We start from the raw sequence: 18,092 nt of genomic DNA on the forward strand, positions 1-18,092 counted from the left end.
GCTGCTCAGCAGAGAGCGGGCACAGAGATGGTGGATTCAGCTGGTCTTTCAGGCAAAAAGGGAGGAGTGACAGCAATGTGTGTTGCAGAGTTGCAAAGCTCGCTGTGCGCTGAAGATGATCAGTGGGAACTTTCTGGACTGTCTCTTCTGCTCTTTTAGCATTGGCTAAAGGTTCCTGCTCTACTCTGCTTCTGCCCAGCAGAGAAAGGGCACAGAGATTTTGGATTCAATTGGACTTTGAGGTAGGAAAGTGCGGAGCGAGAGCAATATATGTGTCACAGTTGCAAAGCTGACTGCGTGCTGAAGATGCCCTGCCGGAGCTTTCACTCCGGGCTCTTCGGCTGTGGGAGCAGAGGCCAAGAGATCGTGTTCACCTGTCACTGCTGCTGTTCAAACGAGAGAGGGCGGGAGAGACCATGGATTCAAACGGATTATTAGGAGATGAAGTGAGGAGTGAAAGCAATGTGTGTTTCAGAGTTGCAAAGCTCACTGTGCGCTGAAGATGATCTGCAAGGACTTTCCCTCCCTGCCCTTCGGAACTGGGAGCGGATTCCAAGCGCTCGTGCTCACCTGCCTCTGCTGCACTGGAAACGAGAGTGGAGACCAGAAACGCTGGATTCAAATGCACTTTTAGGAGCTACAATGAGGAGTGACAACAGTGTGTGTGTCACAGTTGTAAAGCTCAGTGTGTTGAAGAAGCACAAGAGCAGCCTTCAGCCTGTCTCTTCCACTGCCTTACAGATTGCAGACATTCCTGCTCACTCTGCTGCTCAGCAGAGTGCTGGCAACGGAGTTCTTGGATTGAAATGGTCTTTTAGGAGAAAGAGTGAAGAGTGACAGCAATGTTTGTGTCACAGTTTAAAGCTCACTGTGTGCTAAACATGATCAGGTGGAGCTTTTTTGCAAGGCTCTTCTGCTGTTTTAGCCCAGTCTAAACATTCCTGCTCTACTCTCTCTGTTGCTGCTCAGCAGAGAGTGGGCACAGAGATGTTGGAATCAATTGGTCTTCCAGGCAGGAGAAGGAGGAGTTACAGCAATGTGTTTTGCAGAGTTGCAAAGCTCACTGTGTGCTGAAGATGCCCTGCAGGAGTTTCCCTGCTGGCCCTTCGTCTGTGGTATTAGAGTCCAAGCGCTGCTCCTCCCCTGTCACAACTCCTCTCGAAACGAGAGAGCGCACAAGAAACTTTGGATTCAAATGCACTTTTAGGAGATAAAGTGAGGAGTGACAGCAATGTTTGTGTCACAGTTTAAAGCTCACTGTGTGCAAAACATGATCAGGAGGAGCTTTTTTGCAAGGCTCTTCTGCTGTTTTAGCCCAGTCTAAACATTCCTGCTCTACTCTCTCTGTTGCTGCTCAGCAGAGAGTGGGCACAGAGATGTTGGAATCAATAGGTCTTCCAGGCAGGAAAAGGAGGAGTTACAGCAATGTGTTTTGCAGAGTTGCAAAGCTCATTGTGTGCTGAAGATGCCCTGCAGGAGTTTCCCTGCTGGCCCTTCGTCTGTGGGATTAGAGTCCAAGCGCTGCTCCTCCCCTGTCACAACTCCTCTCGAAACGAGAGAGCGCACCAGAAACTTTGGATTCAAATGCACTTTTAGGAGATAAAGTGAGGAGTGACAGCAATGTTTGTGTCACAGTTTAAAGCTCACTGTGTGCAAAACATGATCAAGCAGGAGATTTTTTTCAAGGCTCTTCTGCTGTTTTAGGCAGGTCTAAAAATTCCTGCTCTACTCTCTCTGTTGCTGCTCAGCAGAGAGCGGGCACAGAGATGGTGGATTCAGCTGGTCTTTCAGGCAAAAAGGGAGGAGTGACAGCAATGTGTGTTGCAGAGTTGCAAAGCTCGCTGTGCGCTGAAGATGATCAGTGGGAACTTTCTGGACTGTCTCTTCTGCTCTTTTAGCATTGGCTAAAGGTTCCTGCTCTACTCTGCTTCTGCCCAGCAGAGAAAGGGCACAGAGTTTTGGATTCAATTGGACTTTGAGGTAGGAAAGTGCGGAGCGAGAGCAATATATGTGTCACAGTTGCAAAGCTGACTGCGTGCTGAAGATGCCCTGCCGGAGCTTTCACTCCGGGCTCTTCGGCTGTGGGAGCAGAGGCCAAGAGATCGTGTTCACCTGTCACTGCTGCTGTTCAAACGAGAGAGGGCGGGAGAGACCATGGATTCAAACGGATTATTAGGAGATGAAGTGAGGAGTGACAGCAATGTGTGTTTCAGAGTTGCAAAGCTCACTGTGCGCTGAAGATGATCTGCAAGGACTTTCCCTCCCTGCCCTTCGGAACTGGGAGCGGATTCCAAGCGCTCGTGCTCACCTGCCTCTGCTGCACTGGAAACGAGAGTGGAGACCAGAAACGCTGGATTCAAATGCGCTTTTAGGAGCTACAATGAGGAGTGACAACAGTGTGTGTGTCACAGTTGTAAAGCTCAGTGTGTTGAAGAAGCACAAGAGCAGCCTTCAGCCTGTCTCTTCCACTGCCTTACAGATTGCAGACATTCCTGCTCACTCTGCTGCTCAGCAGAGTGCTGGCAACGGAGTTCTTGGATTGAAATGGTCTTTTAGGAGAAAGAGTGAAGAGTGACAGCAATGTTTGTGTCACAGTTTAAAGCTCACTGTGTGCTAAACATGATCAGGAGGAGCTTTTTTGCAAGGCTCTTCTGCTGTTTTAGCCCAGTCTAAACATTCCTGCTCTACTCTCTCTGTTGCTGCTCAGCAGAGAGTGGGCACAGAGATGTTGGAATCAATTGGTCTTCCAGGCAGGAGAAGGAGGAGTTACAGCAATGTGTTTTGCAGAGTTGCAAAGCTCACTGTGTGCTGAAGATGCCCTGCAGGAGTTTCCCTGCTGGCCCTTCGTCTGTGGTATTAGAGTCCAAGCGCTGCTCCTCCCCTGTCACAACTCCTCTCGAAACGAGAGAGCGCACAAGAAACTTTGGATTCAAATGCACTTTTAGGAGATAAAGTGAGGAGTGACAGCAATGTTTGTGTCACAGTTTAAAGCTCACTGTGTGCAAAACATGATCAGGAGGAGCTTTTTTGCAAGGCTCTTCTGCTGTTTTAGCCCAGTCTAAACATTCCTGCTCTACTCTCTCTGTTGCTGCTCAGCAGAGAGTGGGCACAGAGATGTTGGAATCAATAGGTCTTCCAGGCAGGAAAAGGAGGAGTTACAGCAATGTGTTTTGCAGAGTTGCAAAGCTCATTGTGTGCTGAAGATGCCCTGCAGGAGTTTCCCTGCTGGCCCTTCGTCTGTGGGATTAGAGTCCAAGCGCTGCTCCTCCCCTGTCACAACTCCTCTCGAAACGAGAGAGCGCACCAGAAACTTTGGATTCAAATGCACTTTTAGGAGATAAAGTGAGGAGTGACAGCAATGTTTGTGTCACAGTTTAAAGCTCACTGTGTGCAAAACATGATCAAGCAGGAGATTTTTTTCAAGGCTCTTCTGCTGTTTTAGGCAGGTCTAAAAATTCCTGCTCTACTATCTCTGTTGCTGCTCAGCAGAGAGCGGGCACAGAGATGGTGGATTCAGCTGGTCTTTCAGGCAAAAAGGGAGGAGTGACAGCAATGTGTGTTGCAGAGTTGCAAAGCTCGCTGTGCGCTGAAGATGATCAGTGGGAACTTTCTGGACTGTCTCTTCTGCTCTTTTAGCATTGGCTAAAGGTTCCTGCTCTACTCTGCTTCTGCCCAGCAGAGAAAGGGCACAGAGATTTTGGATTCAATTGGACTTTGAGGTAGGAAAGTGCGGAGCGAGAGCAATATATGTGTCACAGTTGCAAAGCTGACTGCGTGCTGAAGATGCCCTGCCGGAGCTTTCACTCCGGGCTCTTCGGCTGTGGGAGCAGAGGCCAAGAGATCGTGTTCACCTGTCACTGCTGCTGTTCAAACGAGAGAGGGCGGGAGAGACCATGGATTCAAACGGATTATTAGGAGATGAAGTGAGGAGTGACAGCAATGTGTGTTTCAGAGTTGCAAAGCTCACTGTGCGCTGAAGATGATCTGCAAGGACTTTCCCTCCCTGCCCTTCGGAACTGGGAGCGGATTCCAAGCGCTCGTGCTCACCTGCCTCTGCTGCTCTTGAAACGAGAGTGGAGACCAGAAACGCTGGATTCAAATGCACTTTTAGGAGCTACAATGAGGAGTGACAACAGTGTGTGTGTCACAGTTGTAAAGCTCAGTGTGTTGAAGAAGCACAAGAGCAGCCTTCAGGCCTGTCTCTTCCACTGCCTTACAGATTGCAGACATTCCTGCTCACTCTGCTGCTCAGCAGAGTGCTGGCAACGGAGTTCTTGGATTGAAATGGTCTTTTAGGAGAAAGAGTGAAGAGTGACAGCAATGTTTGTGTCACAGTTTAAAGCTCACTGTGTGCTAAACATGATCAGGAGGAGCTTTTTTGCAAGGCTCTTCTGCTGTTTTAGCCCAGTCTAAACATTCCTGCTCTACTCTCTCTGATGCTGCTCAGCAGAGAGTGGGCACAGAGATGTTGGAATCAATTGGTCTTCCAGGCAGGAAAAGGAGGAGTTACAGCAATGTGTTTTGCAGAGTTGCAAAGCTCATTGTGTGCTGAAGATGCCCTGCAGGCGTTTCCCTGCTGGCCCTTCGTCTGTGGGATTAGAGTCCAAGCGCTGCTCCTCCCCTGTCACAACTCCTCTCCAAACGAGAGAGCGCACCAGAAACTTTGGATTCAAATGCACTTTTAGGAGATAAAGTGAGGAGTGACAGCAATGTTTGTGTCACAGTTTAAAGCTCACTGTGTGCAAAACATGATCAAGCAGGAGATTTTTTTCAAGGCTCTTCTGCTGTTTTAGGCAGGTCTAAAAATTCCTGCTCTACTATCTCTGTTGCTGCTCAGCAGAGAGCGGGCACAGAGATGGTGGATTCAGCTGGTCTTTCAGGCAAAAAGGGAGGAGTGACAGCAATGTGTGTTGCAGAGTTGCAAAGCTCGCTGTGCGCTGAAGATGATCAGTGGGAACTTTCTGGACTGTCTCTTCTGCTCTTTTAGCATTGGCTAAAGGTTCCTGCTCTACTCTGCTTCTGCCCAGCAGAGAAAGGGCACAGAGATTTTGGATTCAATTGGACTTTGAGGTAGGAAAGTGCGGAGCGAGAGCAATATATGTGTCACAGTTGCAAAGCTGACTGCGTGCTGAAGATGCCCTGCCGGAGCTTTCACTCCGGGCTCTTCGGCTGTGGGAGCAGAGGCCAAGAGATCGTGTTCACCTGTCACTGCTGCTGTTCAAACGAGAGAGGGCGGGAGAGACCATGGATTCAAACGGATTATTAGGAGATGAAGTGAGGAGTGACAGCAATGTGTGTTTCAGAGTTGCAAAGCTCACTGTGCGCTGAAGATGATCTGCAAGGACTTTCCCTCCCTGCCCTTCGGAACTGGGAGCGGATTCCAAGCGCTCGTGCTCACCTTCCTCTGCTGCTCTTGAAACGAGAGGGGAGACCAGAAACGCTGGATTCAAATGCACTTTTAGGAGCTACAATGAGGAGTGACAACAGTGTGTGTGTCAAAGTTGTAAAGCTCAGTGTGTTGAAGAAGCACAAGAGCAGCCTTCAGGCCTGTCTCTTCCACTGCCTTACAGATTGCAGACATTCCTGCTCACTCTGCTGCTCAGCAGAGTGCTGGCAACGGAGTTCTTGGATTGAAATGGTCTTTTAGGAGAAAGAGTGAAGAGTGACAGCAATGTTTGTGTCACAGTTTAAAGCTCACTGTGTGCTAAACATGATCAGGAGGAGCTTTTTTGCAAGGCTCTTCTGCTGTTTTAGCCCAGTCTAAACATTCCTGCTCTACTCTCTCTGATGCTGCTCAGCAGAGAGTGGGCACAGAGATGTTGGAATCAATTGGTCTTCCAGGCAGGAAAAGGAGGAGTTACAGCAATGTGTTTTGCAGAGTTGCAAAGCTCATTGTGTGCTGAAGATGCCCTGCAGGCGTTTCCCTGCTGGCCCTTCGTCTGTGGGATTAGAGTCCAAGCGCTGCTCCTCCCCTGTCACAACTCCTCTCCAAACGAGAGAGCGCACCAGAAACTTTGGATTCAAATGCACTTTTAGGAGATAAAGTGAGGAGTGACAGCAATGTTTGTGTCACAGTTTAAAGCTCACTGTGTGCAAAACATGATCAAGCAGGAGATTTTTTTCAAGGCTCTTCTGCTGTTTTAGGCAGGTCTAAAAATTCCTGCTCTACTATCTCTGTTGCTGCTCAGCAGAGAGCGGGCACAGAGATGGTGGATTCAGCTGGTCTTTCAGGCAAAAAGGGAGGAGTGACAGCAATGTGTGTTGCAGAGTTGCAAAGCTCGCTGTGCGCTGAAGATGATCAGTGGGAACTTTCTGGACTGTCTCTTCTGCTCTTTTAGCATTGGCTAAAGGTTCCTGCTCTACTCTGCTTCTGCCCAGCAGAGAAAGGGCACAGAGATTTTGGATTCAATTGGACTTTGAGGTAGGAAAGTGCGGAGCGAGAGCAATATATGTGTCACAGTTGCAAAGCTGACTGCGTGCTGAAGATGCCCTGCCGGAGCTTTCACTCCGGGCTCTTCGGCTGTGGGAGCAGAGGCCAAGAGATCGTGTTCACCTGTCACTGCTGCTGTTCAAACGAGAGAGGGCGGGAGAGACCATGGATTCAAACGGATTATTAGGAGATGAAGTGAGGAGTGACAGCAATGTGTGTTTCAGAGTTGCAAAGCTCACTGTGCGCTGAAGATGATCTGCAAGGACTTTCCCTCCCTGCCCTTCGGAACTGGGAGCGGATTCCAAGCGCTCGTGCTCACCTGCCTCTGCTGCTCTTGAAACGAGAGTGGAGACCAGAAACGCTGGATTCAAATGCACTTTTAGGAGCTACAATGAGGAGTGACAACAGTGTGTGTGTCACAGTTGTAAAGCTCAGTGTGTTGAAGAAGCACAAGAGCAGCCTTCAGGCCTGTCTCTTCCACTGCCTTACAGATTGCAGACATTCCTGCTCACTCTGCTGCTCAGCAGAGTGCTGGCAACGGAGTTCTTGGATTGAAATGGTCTTTTAGGAGAAAGAGTGAAGAGTGACAGCAATGTTTGTGTCACAGTTTAAAGCTCACTGTGTGCTAAACATGATCAGGAGGAGCTTTTTTGCAAGGCTCTTCTGCTGTTTTAGCCCAGTCTAAACATTCCTGCTCTACTCTCTCTGATGCTGCTCAGCAGAGAGTGGGCACAGAGATGTTGGAATCAATTGGTCTTCCAGGCAGGAAAAGGAGGAGTTACAGCAATGTGTTTTGCAGAGTTGCAAAGCTCATTGTGTGCTGAAGATGCCCTGCAGGCGTTTCCCTGCTGGCCCTTCGTCTGTGGGATTAGAGTCCAAGCGCTGCTCCTCCCCTGTCACAACTCCTCTCCAAACGAGAGAGCGCACCAGAAACTTTGGATTCAAATGCACTTTTAGGAGATAAAGTGAGGAGTGACAGCAATGTTTGTGTCACAGTTTAAAGCTCACTGTGTGCAAAACATGATCAAGCAGGAGATTTTTTTCAAGGCTCTTCTGCTGTTTTAGGCAGGTCTAAAAATTCCTGCTCTACTATCTCTGTTGCTGCTCAGCAGAGAGCGGGCACAGAGATGGTGGATTCAGCTGGTCTTTCAGGCAAAAAGGGAGGAGTGACAGCAATGTGTGTTGCAGAGTTGCAAAGCTCGCTGTGCGCTGAAGATGATCAGTGGGAACTTTCTGGACTGTCTCTTCTGCTCTTTTAGCATTGGCTAAAGGTTCCTGCTCTACTCTGCTTCTGCCCAGCAGAGAAAGGGCACAGAGATTTTGGATTCAATTGGACTTTGAGGTAGGAAAGTGCGGAGCGAGAGCAATATATGTGTCACAGTTGCAAAGCTGACTGCGTGCTGAAGATGCCCTGCCGGAGCTTTCACTCCGGGCTCTTCGGCTGTGGGAGCAGAGGCCAAGAGATCGTGTTCACCTGTCACTGCTGCTGTTCAAACGAGAGAGGGCGGGAGAGACCATGGATTCAAACGGATTATTAGGAGATGAAGTGAGGAGTGACAGCAATGTGTGTTTCAGAGTTGCAAAGCTCACTGTGCGCTGAAGATGATCTGCAAGGACTTTCCCTCCCTGCCCTTCGGAACTGGGAGCGGATTCCAAGCGCTCGTGCTCACCTGCCTCTGCTGCTCTTGAAACGAGAGTGGAGACCAGAAACGCTGGATTCAAATGCACTTTTAGGAGCTACAATGAGGAGTGACAACAGTGTGTGTGTCACAGTTGTAAAGCTCAGTGTGTTGAAGAAGCACAAGAGCAGCCTTCAGGCCTGTCTCTTCCACTGCCTTACAGATTGCAGACATTCCTGCTCACTCTGCTGCTCAGCAGAGTGCTGGCAACGGAGTTCTTGGATTGAAATGGTCTTTTAGGAGAAAGAGTGAAGAGTGACAGCAATGTTTGTGTCACAGTTTAAAGCTCACTGTGTGCTAAACATGATCAGGAGGAGCTTTTTTGCAAGGCTCTTCTGCTGTTTTAGCCCAGTCTAAACATTCCTGCTCTACTCTCTCTGATGCTGCTCAGCAGAGAGTGGGCACAGAGATGTTGGAATCAATTGGTCTTCCAGGCAGGAAAAGGAGGAGTTACAGCAATGTGTTTTGCAGAGTTGCAAAGCTCATTGTGTGCTGAAGATGCCCTGCAGGCGTTTCCCTGCTGGCCCTTCGTCTGTGGGATTAGAGTCCAAGCGCTGCTCCTCCCCTGTCACAACTCCTCTCCAAACGAGAGAGCGCACCAGAAACTTTGGATTCAAATGCACTTTTAGGAGATAAAGTGAGGAGTGACAGCAATGTTTGTGTCACAGTTTAAAGCTCACTGTGTGCAAAACATGATCAAGCAGGAGATTTTTTTCAAGGCTCTTCTGCTGTTTTAGGCAGGTCTAAAAATTCCTGCTCTACTCTCTCTGTTGCTGCTCAGCAGAGAGCGGGCACAGAGATGGTGGATTCAGCTGGTCTTTCAGGCAAAAAGGGAGGAGTGACAGCAATGTGTGTTGCAGAGTTGCAAAGCTCGCTGTGCGCTGAAGATGATCAGTGGGAACTTTCTGGACTGTCTCTTCTGCTCTTTTAGCATTGGCTAAAGGTTCCTGCTCTACTCTGCTTCTGCCCAGCAGAGAAAGGGCACAGAGATTTTGGATTCAATTGGACTTTGAGGTAGGAAAGTGCGGAGCGAGAGCAATATATGTGTCACAGTTGCAAAGCTGACTGCGTGCTGAAGATGCCCTGCCGGAGCTTTCACTCCGGGCTCTTCGGCTGTGGGAGCAGAGGCCAAGAGATCGTGTTCACCTGTCACTGCTGCTGTTCAAACGAGAGAGGGCGGGAGAGACCATGGATTCAAACGGATTATTAGGAGATGAAGTGAGGAGTGACAGCAATGTGTGTTTCAGAGTTGCAAAGCTCACTGTGCGCTGAAGATGATCTGCAAGGACTTTCCCTCCCTGCCCTTCGGAACTGGGAGCGGATTCCAAGCGCTCGTGCTCACCTGCCTCTGCTGCACTGGAAACGAGAGTGGAGACCAGAAACGCTGGATTCAAATGCACTTTTAGGAGCTACAATGAGGAGTGACAACAGTGTGTGTGTCAAAGTTGTAAAGCTCAGTGTGTTGAAGAAGCACAAGAGCAGCCTTCAGCCTGTCTCTTCCACTGCCTTACAGATTGCAGACATTCCTGCTCACTCTGCTGCTCAGCAGAGTGCTGGCAACGGAGTTCTTGGATTGAAATGGTCTTTTAGGAGAAAGAGTGAAGAGTGACAGCAATGTTTGTGTCACAGTTTAAAGCTCACTGTGTGCTAAACATGATCAGGAGGAGCTTTTTTGCAAGGCTCTTCTGCTGTTTTAGCCCAGTCTAAACATTCCTGCTCTACTCTCTCTGTTGCTGCTCAGCAGAGAGTGGGCACAGAGATGTTGGAATCAATTGGTCTTCCAGGCAGGAGAAGGAGGAGTTACAGCAATGTGTTTTGCAGAGTTGCAAAGCTCACTGTGTGCTGAAGATGCCCTGCAGGAGTTTCCCTGCTGGCCCTTCGTCTGTGGTATTAGAGTCCAAGCGCTGCTCCTCCCCTGTCACAACTCCTCTCGAAACGAGAGAGCGCACAAGAAACTTTGGATTCAAATGCACTTTTAGGAGATAAAGTGAGGAGTGACAGCAATGTTTGTGTCACAGTTTAAAGCTCACTGTGTGCAAAACATGATCAAGCAGGAGATTTTTTTCAAGGCTCTTCTGCTGTTTTAGGCAGGTCTAAAAATTCCTGCTCTACTCTCTCTGTTGCTGCTCAGCAGAGAGCGGGCACAGAGATGGTGGATTCAGCTGGTCTTTCAGGCAAAAAGGGAGGAGTGACAGCAATGTGTGTTGCAGAGTTGCAAAGCTCGCTGTGCGCTGAAGATGATCAGTGGGAACTTTCTGGACTGTCTCTTCTGCTCTTTTAGCATTGGCTAAAGGTTCCTGCTCTACTCTGCTTCTGCCCAGCAGAGAAAGGGCACAGAGATTTTGGATTCAATTGGACTTTGAGGTAGGAAAGTGCGGAGCGAGAGCAATATATGTGTCACAGTTGCAAAGCTGACTGCGTGCTGAAGATGCCCTGCCGGAGCTTTCACTCCGGGCTCTTTGGCTGTGGGAGCAGAGGCCAAGAGATCGTGTTCACCTGTCACTGCTGCTGTTCAAACGAGAGAGGGCGGGAGAGACCATGGATTCAAACGGATTATTAGGAGATGAAGTGAGGAGTGACAGCAATGTGTGTTTCAGAGTTGCAAAGCTCACTGTGCGCTGAAGATGATCTGCAAGGACTTTCCCTCCCTGCCCTTCGGAACTGGGAGCGGATTCCAAGCGCTCGTGCTCACCTTCCTCTGCTGCTCTTGAAACGAGAGGGGAGACCAGAAACGCTGGATTCAAATGCACTTTTAGGAGCTACAATGAGGAGTGACAACAGTGTGTGTGTCAAAGTTGTAAAGCTCAGTGTGTTGAAGAAGCACAAGAGCAGCCTTCAGGCCTGTCTCTTCCACTGCCTTACAGATTGCAGACATTCCTGCTCACTCTGCTGCTCAGCAGAGTGCTGGCAACGGAGTTCTTGGATTGAAATGGTCTTTTAGGAGAAAGAGTGAAGAGTGACAGCAATGTTTGTGTCACAGTTTAAAGCTCACTGTGTGCTAAACATGATCAGGAGGAGCTTTTTTGCAAGGCTCTTCTGCTGTTTTAGCCCAGTCTAAACATTCCTTCTCTCTGTTGCTGCTCAGCAGAGAGTGGGCACAGAGATGTTGGAATCAATTGGTCTTCCAGGCAGGAAAAGGAGGAGTTACAGCAATGTGTGTTGCAGAATTGCAAAGCTCACTGTGTGCTGAAGATGCCCTGCAGGAGTTTCCCTGCTGGCCCTTCGTCTGTGGGATTAGAGTCCAAGCGCTGCTCCTCCACTGTCACAACTCCTCTCCAAACGAGAGAGCGCACCAGAAACTTTGGATTCAAATGCACTTTTAGGAGATAAAGTGAGGAGTGACAGCAATGTTTGTGTCACAGTTTAAAGCTCACTGTGTGCAAAACATGATCAAGCAGGAGATTTTTTTCAAGGCTCTTCTGCTGTTTTAGGCAGGTCTAAAAATTCCTGCTCTACTATCTCTGTTGCTGCTCAGCAGAGAGCGGGCACAGAGATGGTGGATTCAGCTGGTCTTTCAGGCAAAAAGGGAGGAGTGACAGCAATGTGTGTTGCAGAGTTGCAAAGCTCGCTGTGCGCTGAAGATGATCAGTGGGAACTTTCTGGACTGTCTCTTCTGCTCTTTTAGCATTGGCTAAAGGTTCCTGCTCTACTCTGCTTCTGCCCAGCAGAGAAAGGGCACAGAGATTTTGGATTCAATTGGACTTTGAGGTAGGAAAGTGCGGAGCGAGAGCAATATATGTGTCACAGTTGCAAAGCTGACTGCGTGCTGAAGATGCCCTGCCGGAGCTTTCACTCCGGGCTCTTCGGCTGTGGGAGCAGAGGCCAAGAGATCGTGTTCACCTGTCACTGCTGCTGTTCAAACGAGAGAGGGCGGGAGAGACCATGGATTCAAACGGATTATTAGGAGATGAAGTGAGGAGTGACAGCAATGTGTGTTTCAGAGTTGCAAAGCTCACTGTGCGCTGAAGATGATCTGCAAGGACTTTCCCTCCCTGCCCTTCGGAACTGGGAGCGGATTCCAAGCGCTCGTGCTCACCTGCCTCTGCTGCTCTTGAAACGAGAGTGGAGACCAGAAACGCTGGATTCAAATGCACTTTTAGGAGCTACAATGAGGAGTGACAACAGTGTGTGTGTCACAGTTGTAAAGCTCAGTGTGTTGAAGAAGCACAAGAGCAGCCTTCAGGCCTGTCTCTTCCACTGCCTTACAGATTGCAGACATTCCTGCTCACTCTGCTGCTCAGCAGAGTGCTGGCAACGGAGTTCTTGGATTGAAATGGTCTTTTAGGAGAAAGAGTGAAGAGTGACAGCAATGTTTGTGTCACAGTTTAAAGCTCACTGTGTGCTAAACATGATCAGGAGGAGCTTTTTTGCAAGGCTCTTCTGCTGTTTTAGCCCAGTCTAAACATTCCTGCTCTACTCTCTCTGATGCTGCTCAGCAGAGAGTGGGCACAGAGATGTTGGAATCAATTGGTCTTCCAGGCAGGAAAAGGAGGAGTTACAGCAATGTGTTTTGCAGAGTTGCAAAGCTCATTGTGTGCTGAAGATGCCCTGCAGGCGTTTCCCTGCTGGCCCTTCGTCTGTGGGATTAGAGTCCAAGCGCTGCTCCTCCCCTGTCACAACTCCTCTCCAAACGAGAGAGCGCACCAGAAACTTTGGATTCAAATGCACTTTTAGGAGATAAAGTGAGGAGTGACAGCAATGTTTGTGTCACAGTTTAAAGCTCACTGTGTGCAAAACATGATCAAGCAGGAGATTTTTTTCAAGGCTCTTCTGCTGTTTTAGGCAGGTCTAAAAATTCCTGCTCTACTATCTCTGTTGCTGCTCAGCAGAGAGCGGGCACAGAGATGGTGGATTCAGCTGGTCTTTCAGGCAAAAAGGGAGGAGTGACAGCAATGTGTGTTGCAGAGTTGCAAAGCTCGCTGTGCGCTGAAGATGATCAGTGGGAACTTTCTGGACTGTCTCTTCTGCTCTTTTAGCATTGGCTAAAGGTTCCTGCTCTACTCTGCTTCTGCCCAGCAGAGAAAGGGCACAGAGATTTTGGATTCAATTGGACTTTGAGGTAGGAAAGTGCGGAGCGAGAGCAATATATGTGTCACAGTTGCAAAGCTGACTGCGTGCTGAAGATGCCCTGCCGGAGCTTTCACTCCGGGCTCTTCGGCTGTGGGAGCAGAGGCCAAGAGATCGTGTTCACCTGTCACTGCTGCTGTTCAAACGAGAGAGGGCGGGAGAGACCATGGATTCAAACGGATTATTAGGAGATGAAGTGAGGAGTGACAGCAATGTGTGTTTCAGAGTTGCAAAGCTCACTGTGCGCTGAAGATGATCTGCAAGGACTTTCCCTCCCTGCCCTTCGGAACTGGGAGCGGATTCCAAGCGCTCGTGCTCACCTGCCTCTGCTGCTCTTGAAACGAGAGTGGAGACCAGAAACGCTGGATTCAAATGCACTTTTAGGAGCTACAATGAGGAGTGACAACAGTGTGTGTGTCACAGTTGTAAAGCTCAGTGTGTTGAAGAAGCACAAGAGCAGCCTTCAGGCCTGTCTCTTCCACTGCCTTACAGATTGCAGACATTCCTGCTCACTCTGCTGCTCAGCAGAGTGCTGGCAACGGAGTTCTTGGATTGAAATGGTCTTTTAGGAGAAAGAGTGAAGAGTGACAGCAATGTTTGTGTCACAGTTTAAAGCTCACTGTGTGCTAAACATGATCAGGAGGAGCTTTTTTGCAAGGCTCTTCTGCTGTTTTAGCCCAGTCTAAACATTCCTGCTCTACTCTCTCTGATGCTGCTCAGCAGAGAGTGGGCACAGAGATGTTGGAATCAATTGGTCTTCCAGGCAGGAAAAGGAGGAGTTACAGCAATGTGTTTTGCAGAGTTGCAAAGCTCATTGTGTGCTGAAGATGCCCTGCAGGCGTTTCCCTGCTGGCCCTTCGTCTGTGGGATTAGAGTCCAAGCGCTGCTCCTCCCCTGTCACAACTCCTCTCCAAACGAGAGAGCGCACCAGAAACTTTGGATTCAAATGCACTTTTAGGAGATAAAGTGAGGAGTGACAGCAATGTTTGTGTCACAGTTTAAAGCTCACTGTGTGCAAAACATGATCAAGCAGGAGATTTTTTTCAAGGCTCTTCTGCTGTTTTAGGCAGGTCTAAAAATTCCTGCTCTACTATCTCTGTTGCTGCTCAGCAGAGAGCGGGCACAGAGATGGTGGATTCAGCTGGTCTTTCAGGCAAAAAGGGAGGAGTGACAGCAATGTGTGTTGCAGAGTTGCAAAGCTCGCTGTGCGCTGAAGATGATCAGTGGGAACTTTCTGGACTGTCTCTTCTGCTCTTTTAGCATTGGCTAAAGGTTCCTGCTCTACTCTGCTTCTGCCCAGCAGAGAAAGGGCACAGAGATTTTGGATTCAATTGGACTTTGAGGTAGGAAAGTGCGGAGCGAGAGCAATATATGTGTCACAGTTGCAAAGCTGACTGCGTGCTGAAGATGCCCTGCCGGAGCTTTCACTCCGGGCTCTTCGGCTGTGGGAGCAGAGGCCAAGAGATCGTGTTCACCTGTCACTGCTGCTGTTCAAACGAGAGAGGGCGGGAGAGACCATGGATTCAAACGGATTATTAGGAGATGAAGTGAGGAGTGACAGCAATGTGTGTTTCAGAGTTGCAAAGCTCACTGTGCGCTGAAGATGATCTGCAAGGACTTTCCCTCCCTGCCCTTCGGAACTGGGAGCGGATTCCAAGCGCTCGTGCTCACCTGCCTCTGCTGCACTGGAAACGAGAGTGGAGACCAGAAACGCTGGATTCAAATGCACTTTTAGGAGCTACAATGAGGAGTGACAACAGTGTGTGTGTCAAAGTTGTAAAGCTCAGTGTGTTGAAGAAGCACAAGAGCAGCCTTCAGCCTGTCTCTTCCACTGCCTTACAGATTGCAGACATTCCTGCTCACTCTGCTGCTCAGCAGAGTGCTGGCAACGGAGTTCTTGGATTGAAATGGTCTTTTAGGAGAAAGAGTGAAGAGTGACAGCAATGTTTGTGTCACAGTTTAAAGCTCACTGTGTGCTAAACATGATCAGGAGGAGCTTTTTTGCAAGGCTCTTCTGCTGTTTTAGCCCAGTCTAAACATTCCTGCTCTACTCTCTCTGTTGCTGCTCAGCAGAGAGTGGGCACAGAGATGTTGGAATCAATTGGTCTTCCAGGCAGGAGAAGGAGGAGTTACAGCAATGTGTTTTGCAGAGTTGCAAAGCTCACTGTGTGCTGAAGATGCCCTGCAGGAGTTTCCCTGCTGGCCCTTCGTCTGTGGTATTAGAGTCCAAGCGCTGCTCCTCCCCTGTCACAACTCCTCTCGAAACGAGAGAGCGCACAAGAAACTTTGGATTCAAATGCACTTTTAGGAGATAAAGTGAGGAGTGACAGCAATGTTTGTGTCACAGTTTAAAGCTCACTGTGTGCAAAACATGATCAAGCAGGAGATTTTTTTCAAGGCTCTTCTGCTGTTTTAGGCAGGTCTAAAAATTCCTGCTCTACTCTCTCTGTTGCTGCTCAGCAGAGAGCGGGCACAGAGATGGTGGATTCAGCTGGTCTTTCAGGCAAAAAGGGAGGAGTGACAGCAATGTGTGTTGCAGAGTTGCAAAGCTCGCTGTGCGCTGAAGATGATCAGTGGGAACTTTCTGGACTGTCTCTTCTGCTCTTTTAGCATTGGCTAAAGGTTCCTGCTCTACTCTGCTTCTGCCCAGCAGAGAAAGGGCACAGAGATTTTGGATTCAATTGGACTTTGAGGTAGGAAAGTGCGGAGCGAGAGCAATATATGTGTCACAGTTGCAAAGCTGACTGCGTGCTGAAGATGCCCTGCCGGAGCTTTCACTCCGGGCTCTTTGGCTGTGGGAGCAGAGGCCAAGAGATCGTGTTCACCTGTCACTGCTGCTGTTCAAACGAGAGAGGGCGGGAGAGACCATGGATTCAAACGGATTATTAGGAGATGAAGTGAGGAGTGACAGCAATGTGTGTTTCAGAGTTGCAAAGCTCACTGTGCGCTGAAGATGATCTGCAAGGACTTTCCCTCCCTGCCCTTCGGAACTGGGAGCGGATTCCAAGCGCTCGTGCTCACCTTCCTCTGCTGCTCTTGAAACGAGAGGGGAGACCAGAAACGCTGGATTCAAATGCACTTTTAGGAGCTACAATGAGGAGTGACAACAGTGTGTGTGTCAAAGTTGTAAAGCTCAGTGTGTTGAAGAAGCACAAGAGCAGCCTTCAGGCCTGTCTCTTCCACTGCCTTACAGATTGCAGACATTCCTGCTCACTCTGCTGCTCAGCAGAGTGCTGGCAACGGAGTTCTTGGATTGAAATGGTCTTTTAGGAGAAAGAGTGAAGAGTGACAGCAATGTTTGTGTCACAGTTTAAAGCTCACTGTGTGCTAAACATGATCAGGAGGAGCTTTTTTGCAAGGCTCTTCTGCTGTTTTAGCCCAGTCTAAACATTCCTTCTCTCTGTTGCTGCTCAGCAGAGAGTGGGCACAGAGATGTTGGAATCAATTGGTCTTCCAGGCAGGAAAAGGAGGAGTTACAGCAATGTGTGTTGCAGAATTGCAAAGCTCACTGTGTGCTGAAGATGCCCTGCAGGAGTTTCCCTGCTGGCCCTTCGTCTGTGGGATTAGAGTCCAAGCGCTGCTCCTCCACTGTCACAACTCCTCTCCAAACGAGAGAGCGCACCAGAAACTTTGGATTCAAATGCACTTTTAGGAGATAAAGTGAGGAGTGACAGCAATGTTTGTGTCACAGTTTAAAGCTCACTGTGTGCAAAACATGATCAAGCAGGAGATTTTTTTCAAGGCTCTTCTGCTGTTTTAGGCAGGTCTAAAAATTCCTGCTCTACTCTCTCTGTTGCTGCTCAGCAGAGAGCGGGCACAGAGATGGTGGATTCAGCTGGTCTTTCAGGCAAAAAGGGAGGAGTGACAGCAATGTGTGTTGCAGAGTTGCAAAGCTCGCTGTGCGCTGAAGATGATCAGTGGGAACTTTCTGGACTGTCTCTTCTGCTCTTTTAGCATTGGCTAAAGGTTCCTGCTCTACTCTGCTTCTGCCCAGCAGAGAAAGGGCACAGAGATTTTGGATTCAATTGGACTTTGAGGTAGGAAAGTGCGGAGCGAGAGCAATATATGTGTCACAGTTGCAAAGCTGACTGCGTGCTGAAGATGCCCTGCCGGAGCTTTCACTCTGGGCTCTTCGGCTGTGGGAGCAGAGGCCAAGAGATCGTGTTCACCTGTCACTGCTGCTGTTCAAACGAGAGAGGGCGGGAGAGACCATGGATTCAAACGGATTATTAGGAGATGAAGTGAGGAGTGACAGCAATGTGTGTTTCAGAGTTGCAAAGCTCACTGTGCGCTGAAGATGATCTGCAAGGACTTTCCCTCCCTGCCCTTCGGAACTGGGAGCGGATTCCAAGCGCTCGTGCTCACCTGCCTCTGCTGCACTGGAAACGAGAGTGGAGACCAGAAACGCTGGATTCAAATGCACTTTTAGGAGCTACAATGAGGAGTGACAACAGTGTGTGTGTCAAAGTTGTAAAGCTCAGTGTGTTGAAGAAGCACAAGAGCAGCCTTCAGCCTGTCTCTTCCACTGCCTTACAGATTGCAGACATTCCTGCTCACTCTGCTGCTCAGCAGAGTGCTGGCAACGGAGTTCTTGGATTGAAATGGTCTTTTAGGAGAAAGAGTGAAGAGTGACAGCAATGTTTGTGTCACAGTTTAAAGCTCACTGTGTGCTAAACATGATCAGGAGGAGCTTTTTTGCAAGGCTCTTCTGCTGTTTTAGCCCAGTCTAAACATTCCTGCTCTACTCTCTCTGATGCTGCTCAGCAGAGAGTGGGCACAGAGATGTTGGAATCAATTGGTCTTCCAGGCAGGAGAAGGAGGAGTTACAGCAATGTGTTTTGCAGAGTTGCAAAGCTCACTGTGTGCTGAAGATGCCCTGCAGGAGTTTCCCTGCTGGCCCTTCGTCTGTGGTATTA

The sequence above is a fragment of the Lathamus discolor genome, chromosome W (assembly GCF_037157495.1).
Source record: "Lathamus discolor isolate bLatDis1 chromosome W, bLatDis1.hap1, whole genome shotgun sequence".
Taxonomy (NCBI): Eukaryota; Metazoa; Chordata; class Aves; order Psittaciformes; family Psittacidae; genus Lathamus; species Lathamus discolor.